The following is a 20,571-nucleotide window of genomic DNA, read 5'->3' on the forward strand; positions in this document are numbered from 1 at the left end:
TCGCTGCCCCCACCCGGCCCTACCAGGTACAATACCGAGTCCAGTCAGGGTTAAATTGGAACATAAACTTCTGTTTGTTTATTTATTGCAGTTTAACAAGCGTGTGGTTTAATAAATGGTATCAGTCAATTACAATCATGGGGTGCCTATCCAGACCTATAACTTCCACTACCTGCTCTCCCTCACTAAACCACCTCTCAGATATTTACTTGTCTTCCTAGCCCCTAACTGTTCCTGACTCAACTTATTTCGCTACCCTAACTCAACCTACCCACAGACTCTATCCCAATTCACTCCCACTCCAACCAACCTCCCAACTCCCAACAAACTCCCCTTTCGCCCCTCCCAGAGCTGGTTTTATAGTCCCTCTGACTCCACCCCCTGGGGTCTGATTGGGTAACCTGTTTAACTATTTCACCTCCAGCACTCTCATATGTTAACATCACAGCACCTCCACAGAGCCAGTGTGGTGTAGTGGTTAAGAGCGGTAGTCTCGTAATCTGGTGAACCGGGTTCGCTTCTCTGCTCCTCCACATGCAGCTGCTGGGTGACCTTGGGCCAGTCACACTTCTTTGAAGTCTCTCAGCCCCACTCACCTCACAGAGTGTTTGTTGTGGGGGAGGAAGGGAAAGGAGAATGTTAGCCGCTTTGAGACTCCTTAAAGGGAGTAAAAGGTGGGATATCAAATCCAAGCTCCTCTTCTTCTTTATTTCCTGCCAGAATCTTGGAAGGAAAGGCGGCCGCAGCGAGGGCGCCAGAGCGAGAGGTGCTGAGAGGCGGCCGCCTGCCTGGACGTGCGCTGAGGCTCAGCTTGTGTGCCTCCCCGCCGAAGAGCAGCGCTTTGGATGTTGATGGGCTTGGCCAAGGGCGCTGGTGGCGGCAGCAGCAGGAGCTCCCTGGAGCTACTACTCAGGAGGAGGCGGCAGCAGCAGCAGCAGCAGCAAGATGAAAAGCCCCATAAGCAGCAGCAGTGTTATGTACTGAGTTGAATAGGATCGAAACTGCAGCAGTCTGATTGGTCCTAGAACAATAGGATCCAAATCGCAGCAGTCTGATTGGTCCTAGAACAATAGGATTCAGAATGCATCAGTCTGATTGGTCCTAGAACAATGCAGCAGTCTGATTGGTTGGCAGGAACCACCCAATCATGCTCCAGATATAAGTGAATCCACAACCTGATTGGCTTACAGTAGAATTCCAGAATTAGCCAATCATGTGCAGCCCATTGTGTAAATAATGTATATAAGCAGATACTTTGAGGGGACTTTCATTCATTCCTCCTCACCACTATGAGCTGAATAAAGAGCATGAAATCACTTTGCGACTCTGAGTATATTTCACTGGCGACGAAGGTGGGATCCCGCTGAGCTGACTGCCACACACCGCACCGCAGCACCGCCACCTGCCGCACCGCTGCCTCGCACCGTGTATCCAGGCTTCAGCTCCGGGACACAAGGAACTCAGAATGGCAACCAACAGCAGCTTCTCGCCGTTCAACCCAGCATCTGGAGACTGGGAAGCGTACGCCTCCCGTTTCACCTTCCTCCTAGAAGCCAAAGGGGTCACCGATGAAGAAGACGCCAAGAAGAGGGCAATATTCTTCAGCGTCTGCGGAGAGGAGACGTTTGAAATCGCCCGAGCTCTCCTTGCGCCTGAAGACGTCGCTACAGTTCCATACAAAACAATAATGGAACAGCTGAAGGGGCACTTTTCGCCACAGCCCTCAGTGGTGGCTCGTCGAAATGCCTTCTACGCAAAGCGGCAAGCCCCTGGGGAAACCATAACTGGGTTTGTGACCTCTCTCCGCCAAGCCGCCCGGTTCTGCAACTTCTCAGAGCTGGAGAACATGCTTCGTGACCGCCTCGTCGGTGGCCTGAGGGATGAGAAGCTGCAACGACGCCTCTACGCTAAGAAGAACCTAACGTTCCAGGTCGCTCTGGAGGAGGCCCTGGCAACGGAAGCTGCTGAGAAGTCGACGCAAGAGGCACGGCCGAGCCAGCCATCCCAACCGAGGGTCCACCACGAAGACCTCACCGACGACTCAGGATCTGACAGGGAGGAGGTGCACCGAGTACAGCAGCGCACTCAAGCAGCCCACATACCACAGCTGCCTCGACGAGAAGGAGGGAACTGCGCAAGCTGTGGAGAAAGTCACGAGAGGAGGACCTGCCGTTTCCGCAACGCAGAGTGCAGGCAGTGCAGAAAATCGGGACACATCGCCCGGGTGTGTCGGGCTCGGCCCACCCGACGCCAGGCATCAGATGACCAATCCAAGAGCCCCAGGTCCCGGGGCCCAACGCACCAAGGCAACTCAACGGAGCTCACGGACTTCCAGGTATACCAGTTGCCCCACCCCAACGTAGAGAAAATTTATGTAGAGGTACAGATAGAGGGGGCCCCATGCCGCATGGAGCTTGACACGGGTTCAAATCTATCCATAATCTCGGCAAGGACCTTAAGGAAACTGTGTCCTACTGGGGGTCCCAAACTCAGGCCGGCCCCATTCACCCTCCGGGACTTCCAGAAACGTAAGGTCCCCACAATGGGGGTGGGGACCTTCAGGGTGCAATACCGAGGGCGGACGCGGCAACTGGACTTGCTTGTGGTCAAGGGCCCCTACATTAGCTTACTGGGATTGGCATGGTTTGGACCACTGGGGCTAGCCGTCACCGGGGTGAACAACACGAGCTTACAAGTGGACGTGGACGCCATATGCAAGGAATTTCCGGGGGTTTTTTGATGGGAAATTGGGACAGTATACGGGCCCCCCCATTGCTCTACAGCTTGACCCCGCAGTACGACCAGTCAGGCTCAAGGCCCGCCGGGTCCCGTTCGCCCTGAAACCCCGTATAGACGAGGAATTGGACCGGCTCGTGGAGCAAGGAGTGCTGGAGGCGGTGCCTAATGCCCCCTGGGAAACCCCAATCGTCACACCCGTCAAGCCTAATGGTTCGGTCCGCATCTGCGCAGACTACAAATGTACCATAAACAAGGCCCTCACGGCCCATGCATACCCAGTGCCAGTGGTCAGCCATGTCCTTGCCACCCTGGCTGGGTCGAAAATTTTTGGCAAGCTGGACTTGGCCCAAGCATATCAACAGCTGCCAGTAGATGAGGCCACAGCAGAGGCACAGACGATTGTGACGCACAGAGGAGCGTTCAGGGTAAAGCGGCTGCAATTCGGTGTCAGTGTGGCACCAGGCATATTCCAGAACCTAATGGACGCTCTCCTTAAAGGAATTCCTGGCGTCACCCCCTTCTTCGATGATGTGTTGATTGCCGGGCCCACACCAGAGGAGTTTGAGGACCGCCTCCGCACCGTTCTGCACCGTTTCCAGACGGCGGGTCTCAAGGTGAAGCGGGAAAAATGTCTACTAGGAGTGCCTCAGGTGGACTTTCTGGGATTTATGGTGGACGCAGAAGGGGTCCACCCGACTGGGGACAAGGTACGGGCCATTTGTGATGCCCCAGCGCCCAAGAACAAGACTGAACTTCAGGCCTTCTTGGGACTATTGAACTTTTACCATTCCTTCCTTCCCCACAAAGCGGCGGTAGCAGAGCCCCTACACAGACTTCTGGACAAGCGGGCCCCTTGGGTGTGGGGCCAGCGCCAGGAGGCTGCATTCCAGGCAGTCAAGGACTTGCTTGTCTCAAACTCGGTCTTGGCACACTTCGACGAGAGGCTGCCGGTGGTGCTAGCATGCGACGCCTCACCCTATGGCATTGGCGCTGTCCTGGGACACCAACTCCCGGATGGAAGAGAGGTACCAGTAGCATACTTTTCCCAGACACTCAGCGCAACTGAACGGAACTACTCACAAATAGACAAGGAGGGGCTGGCAATTGTGAAGGGAGTAAAAAAATTCCATGATTTCTTGTACGGGCGGCCCTTCACCGTGGTGACTGACCACAAGCCGTTGCTTGGCTTGTTTGCCCCCGAAAAGCAGACCCCCCAAGTGCTGTCTCCTCGCGTCCTCAGGTGGTCAATTTTCCTTGCCAGCTACCAGTATGCACTGATTCACCGACCTGGGAAGGCGATGGGCCATGCGGACGCCCTCAGCAGGCTACCACTACCGGAAACAGGCCCCGACCCAGCACCTGCACAAGAGGTTATGAGCCTGGAGCTGCTTCCCGACCGCCCCATTCAGGCACAAGAAGTTGCACACCATTCCAAGAAAGACAGGGTCATCTCCCGGGTCCTGGACTGGGTGTGGAGGGGATGGCCCAGCAACAGCCCTGGGCCAGAATTCGCTGGCTACACAACCCGCAAACATGAACTGTCGGCCCACAAGGGGTGCCTGTTATGGGGAAGCAGGGTCGTTGTTCCCCAGCCCCTCCGCAAAAGGGTCCTCACAGCCCTACACGAGACACACCCAGGGGTAGTAAGAATGAAGGCCCTGGCCAGGAGTTATGTGTGGTGGCCGGGGATCGACGGAGAGATAGAGGCCTGGGTCAAACACTGCCAGGCCTGCCAAGAATCCCGCCCAGATCCCCCAAGGGCCCCAGTCCAGTCCTGGGAGTCCGCCCGAGCACCATGGTCACGCCTGCATGTGGACTTCGCTGGCCCCTTTCAGGGGAAAACATTCTTCATAGTGGTGGACTCCTACACCAAATGGCTGGAAGTCGCACTGGTACCGTCCACTTCTACATCTGCAGCCATCCGGATACTACGCAGGCTGTTTGCAACCCACGGGCTCCCTGACACTCTCGTCTCAGACAACGGGACTGCATTCACGTCAGGAGAGTTCCAAACCTTCACAGCGCAGAACGCCATCCGCCACATCCGTTCGGCGCCATTCCACCCTGCCACCAATGGCCAAGCAGAACGCATGGTGCGGACCACCAAGGACACCCTTCGCCGCATGACGCAAGGGGATTGGGAGTACCGCCTTGCCACATTCCTCCTAGCACAGCACAGCACCCCCAGCTCAACGACTGGCCGGAGCCCCGCTGAACTACTAATGGGTCGGCGCCTTGCAATCAGATTGGACCGCCTTCACCCCGATAGAGCTCAGGATGAGGTAGTGGTGGGGGAAGGCAGGAACCCCCGGACCTTCGAGGCCCAGGACCCAGTGTACGCAAAGAATTTTGGGGCAGGCCCAGCATGGGTACCCGCCACAGTCACCAGGGTCACTGGCCCCGTGTCATACGAGGTGCTAACGGATGGGGGGCAATGCTGGCGCCGCCACTGCGACCAGATACGGCGACGATTCCCAGGAGAAAACCAGGAGGAGGAAAGGTCAGAGGAGTCCCAAGGGAACAGAGCGGCAGTGAGGCCCATAGAGCAGGAGGGGCCAGCAGGAGAGGCAGAATCAGTAAATACAGAGAGGACCCGCGAGGCCGAAAGGACACCGGAACCAGAACCACGACTGAGCGAGCCGGTTGCGCCAGACCAAACAGGCCCATCATAGCCAGCATCCTTGGAACACGAGCCAGAACCTGAACCCCGGACCAGGGAATACCACAGGCCGCAACGCACACGTAGGCCACCGGCGTACCTCGAGGACTATGAATGCGACCTCCCGGGCAGGACTGGAACTTAGAGGGGAGGGGTGTTATGTACTGAGTTGAATAGGATCGAAACTGCAGCAGTCTGATTGGTCCTAGAACAATAGGATCCAAATCGCAGCAGTCTGATTGGTCCTAGAACAATAGGATTCAGAATGCATCAGTCTGATTGGTCCTAGAACAATGCAGCAGTCTGATTGGTTGGCAGGAACCACCCAATCATGCTCCAGATATAAGTGAATCCACAACCTGATTGGCTTACAGTAGAATTCCAGAATTAGCCAATCATGTGCAGCCCATTGTGTAAATAATGTATATAAGCAGATACTTTGAGGGGACTTTCATTCATTCCTCCTCACCACTATGAGCTGAATAAAGAGCATGAAATCACTTTGCGACTCTGAGTATATTTCAAGCAGCAACCTGGATGCGGACTCCTCCTCGGCACCTGCCCAGGCGATCAACACAGTTAATTTGGGGATAAACTAAATTTGGGGGCGCTGGGCGGATCTTTGCACCCTGGTGCCGCATATGCTAAAGACGGCCCTGCTCACTCACCAGTATCCTCAGTGACCAACCAGCCCCTGGCACTGGGAATGCCATTCATACATGCATCACTGGGGTAGCTCGAGAAGAAGAAGGGCTGTAGGTCAATGGAATGCATTTAGAAAGACCAAGGTTCAATTTCTGGATTGTTGTTGTTGTTGTTTAGTCGTTTATTTGTGTCCAACTCTTTGTGACCCCATGGACCAGAGCATGCCAGGCACTCCTGTCTTCCACTGCCTCCCTCAGTTTAGTCAAACTCATGCTAGTAGCTTCGAGAACACTGTCCAACCATCTCGTCCTCTGTCGTCCCCTTCTCCTTGTGATCTTTCCCAACATCAGGGTCTTTCCCAGGGAGTCTTCTCTTCTCACGAGGTGGCCAAAGTATTGGAGTCGTAGCTTCAGGATGTGTCCTTCCAGTGAGCACTCAGGGCTGATTTCCTTCAGAATTGATAGTTTTGATCTTCTTGCACCCATGGGACTCTCAAGAGTCTCCTCCAGCACCATAATTCAAAAGCATCAATTCTTTGGCGATCAGCCTTCTTTATGGTCCAGCTCTCACTTCCATACATCACTACTGGGGAAACCATAACTTTAACTATACGGACCTTTGTTGGCAAGGTGATGTCTCTGCTTTTTTAAGATGCCATCTAGATTTCCAATAAAGTTTAGGAAAGGGCCCTTGAGAAGCCATCCCGTACCCCTCCTTTGTAGGTCACTGCAGCCTTAATCCAGCACTATAACCACTAAACCATGCTGTCCTTTTTAATAACATAAAAACTGGTTCAGAAGGAGTCCTGTTTCCCATAATATATGCATACAGTGGTACCTCAGGTTAAGAACTTAATTTGTTCCGGAGGTCTGTTCTTAACCTGAAACTGTTTTTAACCAGAGGTACCACTTTAGCTAATGGGGCCTCTTGCTGCCGCCGCGCAATTTCTGTTCTCATCCTGAAGCAAAGTTCTTAACCCAAGGTACTATTTCTGGGTTAGCAGAGTCTATAACCTGAAGTGTCTGTAACCCAAGGTACCACTGTACATAAATTCTGTGCACTGTCAGTTCTGCTTTCAAACACCCTTCAATGAGGAATAAGTCTGCATAAGACAACCATCTCCTCCTCTGGGGTAGCAGCTTATGGGATCAGGCTGCAAGCAGAAACAAACAAGGTTTTTTTTTTAAAGGGGGAGAACTGCTTAAAAGACTTTATTTTTAATGTTCTCTTTTTTCTGAGAAGAAGCCATGAGGTCAGCGTCTTGCTCTTATTTCCAATAATCATGTCATGCGCTATTTATGTTAGACAATGAGCTTTTATCCATGCTGCTGTCGGGGGTCCAGAAATCGGCTGGCTTTCGTGCCAACCCATCTTCCCCTTCCCCTCCCACACCCCCAGAAAAGAATCCATCATCAGGACACCAACAAAAGTGTTTTCTAATTCTCAAAATAAGCCTGTAAAAGCATCTGCTGATCGGGGATCTATCAGCGGACTTTGGGCTTCTTCAAAAAACAGTGACAGAACACTGCTGGCTAACACAGAAACTAATCTTAGTGACAAATGAAAACACTTCTTCCTCCTATTTGACACCGGTCTACAGATTACCAGCAAAATCTTTCATCATCTGCCATATGCCCTTCTGTTTCAGGCTTTCAAATATTTTGAGATAGAGATAGAAAACTAACACCAACAGACACTTTATTTAGCCTTAGTTTGCACGTTCTTTGTAGATCTGCAGGCAGATGTCATTATATGTTGGACCGGTCATGTTGTGCGGATGCCTGATTATCGTCCTCCAAAGCAACTGCTCTATTCTGAACTTAAAAATGGAAAGCGTAATGGTGGTTGTCAACAAAAGATGTTCAAAGGCTCTCTCAAGGCAAATCTAAAAAAATGCAGTATAAAGACCGACAGAGCTGGACCATTAAGAAACCTAATCGCCGAAGAATTGATGCTTTTGAATTATGGTGCTGGAGGAGACTCTTGAGAGTCCCATGGACTGCAAGAAGATCAAATCTATCCATTCTGAAGGAAATCAGCCCTGAGTGCTCACTGGAAGGACAGATCCTGAAGCTGAGGCTCCAGTACTTTGGCCACCTCATGAGAAGAGAAGACTTCCTGGAAAAGACCCTGATGTTGGGAAAGATGGAGGGCACAAGGAGAAGGGGACGACAGAGGATGAGATGGTTGGATAGTGTTATCGAAGCTACCAGCATGAGTTTGACCAAACTGCGGGAGGCAGTGGAAGACAGGACTGCCTGGTGTGCTCTGGTCCATGAGGTCGCGAAGAGTCGGACATGACTAAATGACTAAACAACAACAAAGACTGACAACTGGGAGACACTGGCCTGCGAGCGCTCCAGTTGGAGAACAGCCTTTACCAAAGCTGTCATGGGCTTTGAAGACACTCAAACTCAGGACAAAAGGGAGAAACGTGCTAAGAGGAAGGCATGCTTGGCAAACCCTCACCGTGATCAACTCCTGCCCAGAAACCTATGTCCCCACTGTGGAAGGACGTGTGGATCCAGAATTGGCCTCCACAGTCACTTATCGACTCACTGTTAACACCATGTCTATGGAAGACAATCTTACTCTGCTACGAGTGATCGCCGAAGAAGAAGAAGAAGAAGAAGAAGAAGAAGAAGAAGAAGAAGATGCACTGCGTGCAGAAGATCCCAGATTCAACCCCTGGTATCTCCAGGTAAGGCTGTGTGAAATCCAGAAAATCTGCTGTCAGTCAGTGTGGACAATACTGAGGTGGTACACATTTGTGGTGGGTAAGACTGTGAGCCGCAATGCCTGTATTCAGTCTTCACTGTGAGATGCCCTGTGGTGCTGAATGCCAGTTCCATAGCCTGGCTTAGGAGGGAGACATGATGCTCACGCGTGCAGTGCCAGGATGTTGTGAAGTCATGTGCACAACAGCAGTCCCCACCACCAGTACCACCAATTGCCCTTGCAAGCTGGCACCTCTGGCCCTAACTGTTCATCTCCGAAAAATTTCACCACCTGCCGCTGATTCCAGTTCCCCCACAGCAGCATGAAAGGTTCGCATCAGGTTGTGCAGAAAGTAAATATCTTTAGGAGGGGGAGATTTGTTTGTCCGTCCTCACAGAATGCTGCTCACACAGTCTTCTTCTGTGTGCTTTCAGTGCTGGTCAACATTGCAGTATAATAATAATAATAATAATAATAATAATAATAATAATTTATTTATACCCTGCCCACCTGACTGGGTTTCCCCAGCCACTCTGGGGGGCTTCCAACAGAATATTAAAATACAATCGTCTATTAAACATTAAAAGCTTCCCTAAACAGAGCTGCCTTCAGATGTCTTCTAAAAGTCTGGTAGTTGTTTTTCTCTTTGACATCTGGTGGGAGGGCGTTCCACAGGGCGGGTGCCACTACCGAGAAGGCCCTCTGCCTGGTTCCCTGTAACTTGGCTTCTCGCAGTGAGGTAACCGCCAGAAGGCCCTCAGAGCCGGACCTCAGTGTCCGGGCAGAATGATGGAGTATGTGTTCAATAGCATGCAGAAGTAACCGCCACCTTGCTGCTGCATGCGAAAGCACATCTTTCTACTCCTTTTCTACAAACAAACAAAAAACAAACAAAAAGAAGAAGAAGAAGAGTTTGGATTTGATATCCCACTTTATCACTACCCGAAGGAGTCTCAAAGCAGCTAACATTCTCCTTTTCCTTCCTCCCCCACAACAAACACTCTGTGAGGTGAGTGGGGCTGAGAGACTTCAAAGAAATGTGACTAGCCCAAGGTCACCCAGCAGCTGCATGTGGAGGAGTGGGGAAGCGAACCCAGTTCACCAGATTACGAGTTTACTGCTCTTAACCACTACACCATGCTGGCATAAGAGAGTTCATCTCCTTATCCAAAGAGGAAAGCTCATTTTCTGCTTTGTGGACGAGTGTTTCTACATCAAAACTCAAAGCTTTCACACCATGCTTGAGGCAACTGTGGATTATATGGCATTTGCAAACCCACTTGAGCTGCTTTGATTTCTGATGCACTGACCTGTATTTCCCAGAGGCATTGCCAGTCACATAAGGATAAACACTGTGAATGTTGGAGAACGGTGTTGCAATTGCCTCATGTCACAATTTTCATTGCAAAAATCAAGCAAGTAATAATGCTTAATTCCCTGTGGCACAAAAATGACACATAATTACGTGGGAATTTTTTCCTGTGTCCCTTGTGGGAGGTGTCAGATCCAAAACGTTTTCTGGTTGCTTTTGGCAACCCACGAGGTATATTTCATTGGAATTCCAGAATAACGCAATATTCCAGGAAAGCATTTTGTTTCCGCACTCTCGACTTGTATAACTTCACTGGTGGGAAATACTGTGGTAAACCTGCTATGAGTCATGTTACAGGTTTGTGGGGCGGGGTCAGCCTGGGTGATACACATGGGTCCCTTCCAAACCTGTGATCAGGTGTATGTAAGGTTAGAATCTTTTAGAGGAAACCTGCGGAGCCAGTCAGATGAGTTTCTTCGTAAGATAATAGCCTGAGCTGGCCAGTTAAATACTGCCATTTGCATGTCCAAAGAGCTTGCCCTGTTGCCATAGAGACAACTCACCTCAGTTGGATGGCCTCAGGAGATTCCTGGAAACTAAGGTCAATTTCTAGAGACTAAGGGCCAAACATGGGGGGTTGGCAACCCTAAGGCTGCATACACATTATACCAGGTAAAGCAGGGTTTTTCAGCAGGGGGCCAGTCCACTGTCCCTCAGACCTTGTGGGGTGCAGGACTGTATTTTTTTGAGGGGGAGAAAAGAGATGCATTTTAAATAAAAGCACACATTCTACTCATGTATAAACACCAGACAGGCCCCACAAATAACCCAGAGGTGCATTTTAAATAAAAGCACACATTCTACTCATGTAAGAACACACTGATTTCTGGACCGTCCACAGGCCCGATTGAGAAGATGATTGGGCCAGATCCGGCCCCCAGGCCTTAGTTTGCCTACTCATGCATTATACCTTTAAAGCACATTTGAATCACATTCTTTCTCTCCAACATTTCTGGGCACTGTAGTTTACCTCTCACAGAGTTACAGTTCCCAGAAACATTTAACAAACTACAGTGCCCAGAATCCCTTGAGGGAAATAATGTGCTTCAGATGTGGTTTAAAGGCATAGTGTACAGCCTAAACATACACACACACACACACACACACAGAGAGAGAGAGAGAGAGAGAGAGAGAGAGAGAGGGAGAGATAGATAGATAGAGAGAGATCAATGGGTCACTATTCCTCTGCAATCGCTCAGTTAGCAGCTCAATTTTTGAGTTTTGCAACAAGTGTGGGAAAGTAGTGGTTGGGTACTACAGGGTCAGAGCTGATTGGAGGAAGAAAGCCCTAGAGATTTGACTTGCAAAACTCTGTACAAATGTTCATTCTGAGCAAACTGCAGGACCACAGCCAGCTCCTTCCTTAGCAATATGAGCTCTTTGTATTCTTCTGCATTGCTTTTTCTCTCTCCCTCCTCCTTCTGGACAAATAAGATCTGGCTCCCTGGAAGTAAGAGAAGGCCAAACCGGCTTGGCTTCAGCAGCAGAAATGATCCACCCCCAGCCTGGGAGTTCAGGAGTTTAGCGCAAAACTCCGCCAGCTGCTCAGCAAACTATACGAGGCAAATATTTGCTTTGTAGGTGAGTGTGAATTTTCAAGGTGGTTTTAACCGGAGTCTGTGATAAGAGAATTTAAACAACTGCTGTGGCGGATATGCGTAACTCTCCTGAACAACAAGCAAACAAACAAAACCCCAAAAAGCTGCACGTTTGGCATAATATTGTAGTCTGTGCCCTACAAACATTGCATGGTTAGTGCCAACACAACTTGCCTCCAGAATGCCAGTATTTTGTGGGAGGAAGTCAAGTGTACATCAGAAACTTGAGTTTGTGCAGTTAAAATGGAATAAGCAGCCTGTCCCTCTGGCACAGAAAAGATATATTTTGTGCTTTTAAAAATAAATAAAATGATATTTTGTGATTAGGAAAATGACAGGGACATTGTTGGAAGACTGAGAGTCCAATTACCAGCCAGAGCTCTTTGGCAGAGAGAGAGAGAGAGAGAGAGAGAGAGAGAGAGAGAGAGATGCTTGTAGAGTCAGAAAATAACAAAGTACAGTGGTGCCTCACAAGACGAAATTAATTCGTTCTGCGAGTTTTTTCGTCTTGTGAATTTTTCGTCTTGCGAAGCACGGAAATGCATTGACGGTTTCCCATAGGAATGCATTGACGGTTCTAAGAAAAAGGCGCAAGACGTTTTCGTCTTGCGAAGCAAGCCCATAGGGAAATCCGTCTTGCGAAGCAACTCAAAAAACAAAAAACTCTTTCGTCTTGCGAGTTTTTCGTCTTGCGAGGCATTCGTCTTGCGAGGTACCACTGTATTTCTAGGAAATGCATAACTTGGATATAAAAGGTCTCTAGTTCTAACCTAACTAATCTAGAGAAGCCAAAGGCAACCATGTTTGCTCCTTCATTCTCAGAGGAAACATCCAAGGTGACCGCTCCTGTTGAGGTCTGACAGAGAAGTGTGAGGAGGAGGAGGAGGAGGCAAGCAGGATACAACCTAAGATGTATCAGTCTAAACATCAATGAGAGAGGGAGGTCAGCGAAGAAGTCAAAGTACAGAGGCAGTCCAGGAATCTGGAATTCCCTTGCTTTATCTGTTTTAACCCCATGCAAACCCCTTTTCTTCAAGCCGAGTTGCACCCAAATGTCCAACAGAAACGCCCTGAAAAGTCTGGGATAAATGAATAGCGAACGGGAAGCCCTACCAACACAGAACAACCAAACGAGGATGAATGTTCCTTGTTTAATAGCTTTCCGTAAGCAAAACAGAAAGGGTGCTCAAGGAAGCCTGGACATTATCTCACTTGCACCTAAGCTTCGTGCAAGGAAATCAGTATGAACATTCAATAAATAGGGTGTCTGGAGGAGCCCATAGATGTAAAGTACGCCAAAGCAGGGCAAGATTTGCGAAGGAAAGGAAAAAGTGAACATCCTAATCACCATTCCACTGTAATTTGAACTGGAATGTTTCATTGGCAATGAGACCATTGAGTCGTAAGAATTCTTTGTTGTCCTCAAATTTCCTTTGGCTTCTCACAAACAGATACAACATTATCTATTTTAAAATGTGCATGGTCTGTGGTGATGGCCAGGTCTGTCCATTTCTCCCTGCTTCTTGGTTTTCCATTCTTCATTCAGTTCTCCACATTTCTGCAGGAATTAGCTTTTTGTTGTTGTTTTTAAATCCTCATGAAAATTCATCAGCCAAGTTTCTTCTAATACACACACAAACTTACATACCGTTTTATTACCCGGCACGACATTTTTTGCAAGCCATTTCCCTAATGTAATGCATTTTGTATGTCATCTTCGCTAATATATGCATTTTATTTATGAATTTTTGTACGCACAGGTTGAAGCGCTGCTTCACAAAATTCAGAGATGCGAGAACTTTGAAGGGTAATTGAGCTTCATTTTGCATATGTTTGAGAAGTAGGAATCAGGTAGCTTCTCATAAAAATGTAAAGTCAACACTTCCCCCTGTCTCTAATGAGCTGTGATTAAACTGTTTACAGCTCAGTGCAGTGCTTACATGTCCCATAAACCTCCATCCCTACTGGGTACCACATGAATGTTGTATGAGATGTTAACATATTCGATTACAATTTACAGGAAGATTCAATATATGCTTGAAAAATATTCCCAGACACTTTGCCTTTTGAAAATGAGTGTATTGTTTAGAGTTTTTAAAAACCCACCTCAAAACCATAACTGTGAATAAAAAAAACCCAACATTTTTCCTGCCCAGTATGTTAATAACGGAAATAGGCTGTAATCTAAGCACACTTACTTGGGAGTAAATCCCTTTAAATCCTGCCCCATTACACCCAGCAAAGCATAAATAGAACTGATGCAATTAGAATTATTTGGGTATTTATAAGCAATCTTGCCAACCTGTTTTGTTCTGCTGTCTTTTGAGGTCAAGTTCTATGGGAACAGTTGTCAAGGAAACCTGTGATACCTGACTTTTCTAACAAGCAGCTCATTCTGCCAGTTTCCCCGATATGGGCAGCTTAGCTTTTCATAGATTCTCATCCCCTCCCTCTCTATTTATTAAATCAGGGACTGTGATTTCTTTGCAAAGAGGAACGCATATTTTCTGAAGTGACACCTGCATCCTTAAATGCATTTTATTCCCCAAGGAAATATTTGCAAAGTAGTATGTTGCACTGTTGGTTTTCTTCCAGAACCAACACCTATGTTCCCCACCCCCGATAATAAAGGTAAAGGTAAAGGTACCCCTGCCCGTACGGGCCAGTCTTGCCAGAATCTAGCGTTGTGCGCTCATCTCACTCTATAGGCCGGGAGCCAGCGCTGTCCGAAGACACTTCCGGGTCACGTGGCCAGCAAGCTGCATCTGGCGAGCCAGCGCAGCACACGGAAACGCCGTTTACCTTCCCGCTAGTAAGCGGTCTCTATTTATCTACTTGCCCCCGGGGGTGCTTTTGAACTGCTAGGTTGGCAGGCGCTGGGACCGAACAACGGGAGCGCACCCCGCCACGGGGATTCGAACCGCCGACCTTTCGATCGGCAAGCCCTAGGCACTGAGGCTTTAACCCACAGCGCCACCCGCATCCCTACCCCTGATAATACTTCTCGTTTAATGCCAAAATGTTGGATTCGGAGCCTGGGAAGTGGTGCGCAGATTATCCCAAATCCAGATTCAATGCTCTCCAATCACAGGTGCCATGAAACAACTGACTGGGAATATAGGAATGTCGCTAAGATAACTTTGGTTAAAAAATTGGACTTAAGAGGCTGCATATTTGTATTTGTTTACTACTTCATAGAATGAATGAAAGAAGCAGTAGTAGCTACAGGCTAAAAAGATGCAGTACAATCCTATGCGTGGTTATTGAGAAATATGTCCCCTGGTGTTCAATGGGCCTTATGCTCTGTTAAATGTGCATTAGGTTTGCAGCCTTAGCTTGCAAAATCTATGATTTGGTCAGAAAGGAACTAACTACTGAAATTATGGTACAGAGCTAGTAAATGTTCCCCAAGGAATGGACATGCCTGTTCTGTGAATTTTGTGACTAACTGCAAATAAGCCCAGATCAGAGTGATTAGGTAGCTAGAGCAAATAAATTATAGGTGGCTGTGGCTGTCTCTGTGGCTATTTTTATATATATTTAAAAAAAAACTGAAACAGCAATGATTCTTTGGGCTTATCTTCCCACTGAAGTGTCCAGCCAGGCTTAAACTGATATATTAGTCATCACCGATTCTCTTTTCCCCAGGGAAAATCAGTTCCGGGAAAGAAGCTGGCTACTTTTTACAGAAAATTCCCACCGCTGTTCCTCAAACTCCAACTCCTACAGCATCCGTGACATCAGAAGCACCATGGAGATGAAGAATTTACTTCGGATATGGGCTAATTACCACTTCGTTTGTTATGAGCAAAACCATGGTCTCCTGTTGGGTTTTGCCTTTACAAGATAAGAGTAGATATTCAAGATCTAGCCACACTTAAGGCAATGGGCCACAGTGGCATAAGGTGGGGAGGGGCTATGGGGGCCATTGCCCCAGGCGCACAGTCACAAACCAGGCCCCTTGCCTCCTCCACCCACACCTCAGAGTCCTGCCTGTCCCCAACACAAGTACAGTGGTACCTCGGGTTAAGTACTTAATTCGTTCTGGAGGTCCGTTCTTAACCTGAAACTGTTCTTAACCTGAGGTACCACTTTAGCTAATGGGGCCTCCCGCTGCCGCTGCACGATTTCTGTTCTCATCCTGAAGCAAAGTTCTTAACCCGAGGTACTATTTCTGTGTTAGCCGAGTCTGTAACCTGAAGCGTATGTAACCTGAAGTGTCTGTAACCCGAGGTACCACTGTAGTGGCTGAATGAACCAATATTTCCTAACCACTCTGCCTCTTCTGCCATGCCCCTTCCAACTGATGCTGTTATAGGCCAGAAAAATGCAAGCCCGCCCGGTGGTCCAGGCAGTGGTATTTATAATATTTCAAACAAAGCATTTCAATTTCCACCAATCATATACATCATTACCTCATTTCATGTTTAAGACACATATGTAATAAGCAACGGCAATTTCTGCTGTTTACGTTCTGATTTCCACCGTGTTCTGTTACATTGTGTTAGTGTGCATCATGTAGAAACTTATGTTCTAGCTTTGAGCTGTATCTTTGTGATTCACATATTCGCTGCATTTCTGCCTCAAGGGGAGGGGGCGGCAACTTGCAAAATCACTGGTTTCATAAAGTAACAGGCTGCCAGAACTTCTCTATTAGAAGCACACTCAAGGATTTACAGGGGCACACATTGTCACATTTATTGTGGCCCTTTGGGCCACTGCCACAAGACAACACACTCGGCCTGCCCCTTTTCCTTTTCTTGCTCCTAGCTCCTCATCTTGCTTTAATTTGATATGCAGCCACACGACTTGGTATTGCTTGCAGATTATTACTCCAGTGGCACGGAAATGGAGAACACTATGCAAATTGCTCTGGGGGGAAGCGTTTAAGATAAGTATTTAACAATGCATGTTAGAAGCCGCCTAAGAGCTCCTCAGATTGGCGTGCCAAAGCTGCAAACTGAACCCAGAGGCGCCTAACCAACTTCCCGATTATTTATGCAATGTAAGGTTGCCAAGACCACATTTACAGCGTGGCAATACCCATCCCATGGTGCCAATTGTTCTTTTTCTCATATTATTAATACTTAAACCACACACCCACACACCCAAAACCCTGTAATTCTGTACCCTGGGAATAAGTGTCACTGAATGCTCAGAATGTTTCTGAGCAGACATAGGTAAGGTTGCTCTGCTCATCTTTATTTTCTTAAGGCTGCAGTCCTATACACCCATGGGTCACCAACGTGCCACCCACGGGTGCCCACCTGGCCACAGAGGCCTTCTTGGAAGCCCATAGGTGTTCCTCTCCCTGCTGAAACTAGGCCTGAAGGCAGCATTCATTTGTAGCCAGCAGAATAGGTTCCGTGGTGTGTGATGCCCACAACGGTTTCTCTGGTTTACAAATGTGCCCACGTGGCCCCAAAGACATGGCAGGCCACTTACCTGATAAATGCAGAAGAAATGCTTTCTCTGATCGCTCCCTCCTCAGCTCTCAGTGAATTAGGCACATGAGCATGAGGTAAGGAAGACAGAAATGGGAGAGGGGGGGTGGGGAAGAGGAGTGGAAAAGAACATTTTTTCACAGGCACCTAACAAAGAACAAAGAAAGTCTCCAGAAAAGGAAATGTGGGGAGGGAAGGAAAGAGAGAGAGAGAGAAGGGGAACTCAAATCCCAGCCAAGTCCAGCCTTGACAATGAAAGGAAAGGGAGTAAAGGGATTTTGACGAGTTTTCAAGAAGAGAAGATCCTGTGTTGTTTTAGGCTGAATTCCGAGACGTTTGTCGCTCCTTCCGTCCTTTTGTTGTCGGCATTTTTGAAACGAGAGCAAGCTATTCAGGTGGCCACATCTAGAAGGAAGGTATGGACAGTGGCGAAGCTACATGCTCCAGCACTGGGGGTGGAGAGCAAGCGGGGGCATAGCTGGCACGCATCCCGGGGGCATGGCATGCCGCCTGTGGGGGCGTGGTATGCGTCCTGGGGGCATGGCGCACCGTCCGTGGGGGTATGGCGCCCGGTGTGGTGGTGGGGTGCATGGCCTGTGTCCAGAGGGGCAGCCATGATGTTACCCCCCTCCCCGATGATGCCGGGGACAGTGCGCTCCCCCTGCCCCCCATTCCTCCACCAGTGGGTACACAGAGGTGCTGGCGCTCTTGAAACAGGAGCGAGTCTAATCTCATGTGGAGTCGCTGCCTGGCATGAAGTTACCCAGTATCTGGGCCGGCTCACCCATAAGGCAAGGTGAGGCGACTGCTTCGGGCGGCAGGATCCACAGGGTCAGCAGATCCAGCTTCCAAAGGATGTATTGCCACCTTGGAAGCCAGATCTGACACCTCCTCAGCAGCAGACACCCCCCCCCAAAAAAAAACCTGCCTGCACAGCAGCTTCTCAATGAATAGGAAGCACTGCTGGGAGCAAATGTTGGGGGCTGCCCTCTGGGCTCTCCTGGGCTTTGCTCCTGCCTGGTATGTTTTGGAGTGGTCTCCTTTCCCCCACAATGGCCTTTGATTCCCGTTTCATCCATCAGCTAACGTTGATTTGATTCCCCTTCTTATTCCTGATGTAGATCGTTATTCTCCCCTTGAAGCTGGTGTAGATATTCAATCCCTCCTTCTTCCCTGTCTGGGAGAGAGGGGCACCATTTTGTGGTTCGCCTCAGGTGCCAAAATGTCTTGGGCCAGCCCTGCCCAGTATGCATTGCATGTTGGGTAATTTTATGCCAGGCAACCCCTTTCTCCTATTCAAGAGCGGCAACCGCAGTAGCACCGCTGCATGCTTTGCTGTGCAAATTTGCGGCCCAGGTGGAAGGCGACTCGAGAGTAACGACACTGTGGCACAGCAAGGATGGGGGCCCTGTGAGTTCCTGAGCCTGACCTGGCGCACCTCTGTCACCTGTCTTGTGAAGAATTTTCCACGCGGGAATGTGCTAATATAAATGCCAGCCACTGCTATTTGTGTCCATCTACACAAAGCCTACACAAATCCACACCATCTACATGAATCCCCGTGATGGGGTGAGCTCCTGTTGCTCGGTCCCTGCTCCTGCCAACCTAGCAGTTCAAAAGCATGTCAAAGTGCAAGTAGATAAATAGGTACCACTCCGGCGGGAAGGTAAACGGCGTTTCCATGCACTGCTCTGGTTCGCCAGAAGTGGCTTAGTCATGCTGGCCACATGACCCGGAAGCTGTACGCCACTTCCCTCGGCCAGTAAAGCGAGATGAGCACCACAACCCCAGAGTCGGCCACGACTGGACTTAATGGTCAGGGGTCCCTTTACCTTTACACAAAGCTAAGACCTTGGTTTCGACCCAGCCTAATTTTTTAGAGCAGTATAGCTCTGTCTAAAGCCATGGTTCCCAACATGGGGCACACGCCCCAAAGAGGGGCAATTTGATTTTTAAGGGGGGCAGTTCAAGAGTTATTAACAGTGAATGGCCTTTTAGGCTTCCTCCACGTGAATAGGAGTTCACCTTTTGTATAATAAGAATTACAGTATATGTCACGGGGGAGGGGGCATCAGGATTTTAGAGATGCTTAGGTGGGGCATGGCCAAAAAAAAGGTTGGGAACCACTGGTCTAAAGCATCCTCTTAAATTCTGCCACACGGACTGAACATTGACTCAGAATGATGAGTGCCACCTAGTGATTATTTTGGGGGAAAGCTCTCCAAGTGAGAAAAGATCAACACGTTAGTGTTATCACTACACAAAGAGGCTGAATTGAAATAGCTGAATTATACCGCTTAGTTGCCAAAATGGCTTCTGAGCGGTTTACTGGGGCACATCCAATCGCAGTCTAGTGATATAGCCGCACGCAATTAAAATACACAACAAATTCCCAACACCCAAAATTAAAGCATGGAATGTAAATTGAGAAATAACCCAGAGATAGTAGATTGAGAAACTTACAAGTCGAGAAGAAATGGCTGCTATGAACGATGACCAGCACAAGTGCCACAGTCTAGTCACTTCAGAGCAGGCGACACTGCTTCAGAGAGGCAAATCCTGTTCTGCTTCTATAGATATTTATGTATCTCCAGACCCACCTTTGTTGTCCCTGTTTGATTTTCAGGAAATCCTGTGCACTGCTAGCCAACCAAAACATACGCAGGAGGCTGCTCCTCCCATAATGAGTTCAACACTGGCTTGGTTTTCCTGTTACTTTGCAGCTTAATAAGTGTCAAAAGCAATGGCCCAAATGATTATAAGTAGTAGTCTGTTTGTGTTACGATTGGATAAAACATTGCCCCACTTAGAGGGTCTAAATTACGCAGGGAAGTTTAATGGAGTGTAGGGCAAAAGAACAACCAAGCCAGGCAGGTTTTGAAGATCAAATTTTCGGGATAGAGAGTTTTATTCAATAGCCTCTAGTGGCAGGAATGAAAGTTCCAGGGTAAAATTTAGTGGTGTCTCTGTGTGACCATTAATAGATTCTGCTCACATGACTGGATTTCATCTTCTACCCACTGTATCCCCCACCTCCTCCCGCCCCATGTGCACCTAGAAGTTTTGGGGGGAGGTCCTCCAGAGCAGAAGGGATGCGAGTGGCACTGTGGGTTAAACCACAGAGCCTAGGACTTGCCGATCAGAAGGTGGGCAGTTCGAATCCCCGCGACAAGGTGAGCTCTTGTTGCTCGGTCCCTGCTCCTGCCAACCTAGCAGAAATCACATCAAAATGCAAGTAGATAAATAGGTACCGCTCCGGTGGGAAGGTAAACGGTGTTTCCGTGCGCTGCTCTGGTCTGCCAGAAGCGGCTTAGTCATGCTGGCCACATGACCCGGAAACTGTCTGCGGACAAACGCTGGCTCCCTCAGCCAATAAAGCGAAATGAGCGCCGCAAC

General features: G+C 48.8%; 1 protein-coding gene across 10 annotated transcripts in view; it reads right to left on the reverse strand.

Moving 5' to 3' along the window:
- Positions 1-19,731, reverse strand: part of TMEM150C (transmembrane protein 150C) — a 60,497-nt gene extending 40,766 nt beyond the window's left edge. For 3 of the 10 annotated variants that reach the window (XM_083398740.1, XM_083398747.1, XM_083398749.1), the window contains exon 1: positions 17,177-17,611. The gene's annotated coding sequence lies outside the window, so the exon portion shown is untranslated. Of the gene's footprint in view, positions 1-17,176; positions 17,622-19,638 lie in introns of those variants that run through there. The other 7 variants (XR_014501870.1, XR_014501871.1, XR_014501868.1 and 4 more) reach the window with 6 other exon arrangements.
- Between the last annotated feature and the right edge of the window lie 840 nt (positions 19,732-20,571).

This window comes from Podarcis tiliguerta (genome assembly GCF_965153285.1).
Source record: "Podarcis tiliguerta genome assembly, chromosome: 9".
Lineage (NCBI taxonomy): Eukaryota > Metazoa > Chordata > Lepidosauria > Squamata > Lacertidae > Podarcis > Podarcis tiliguerta.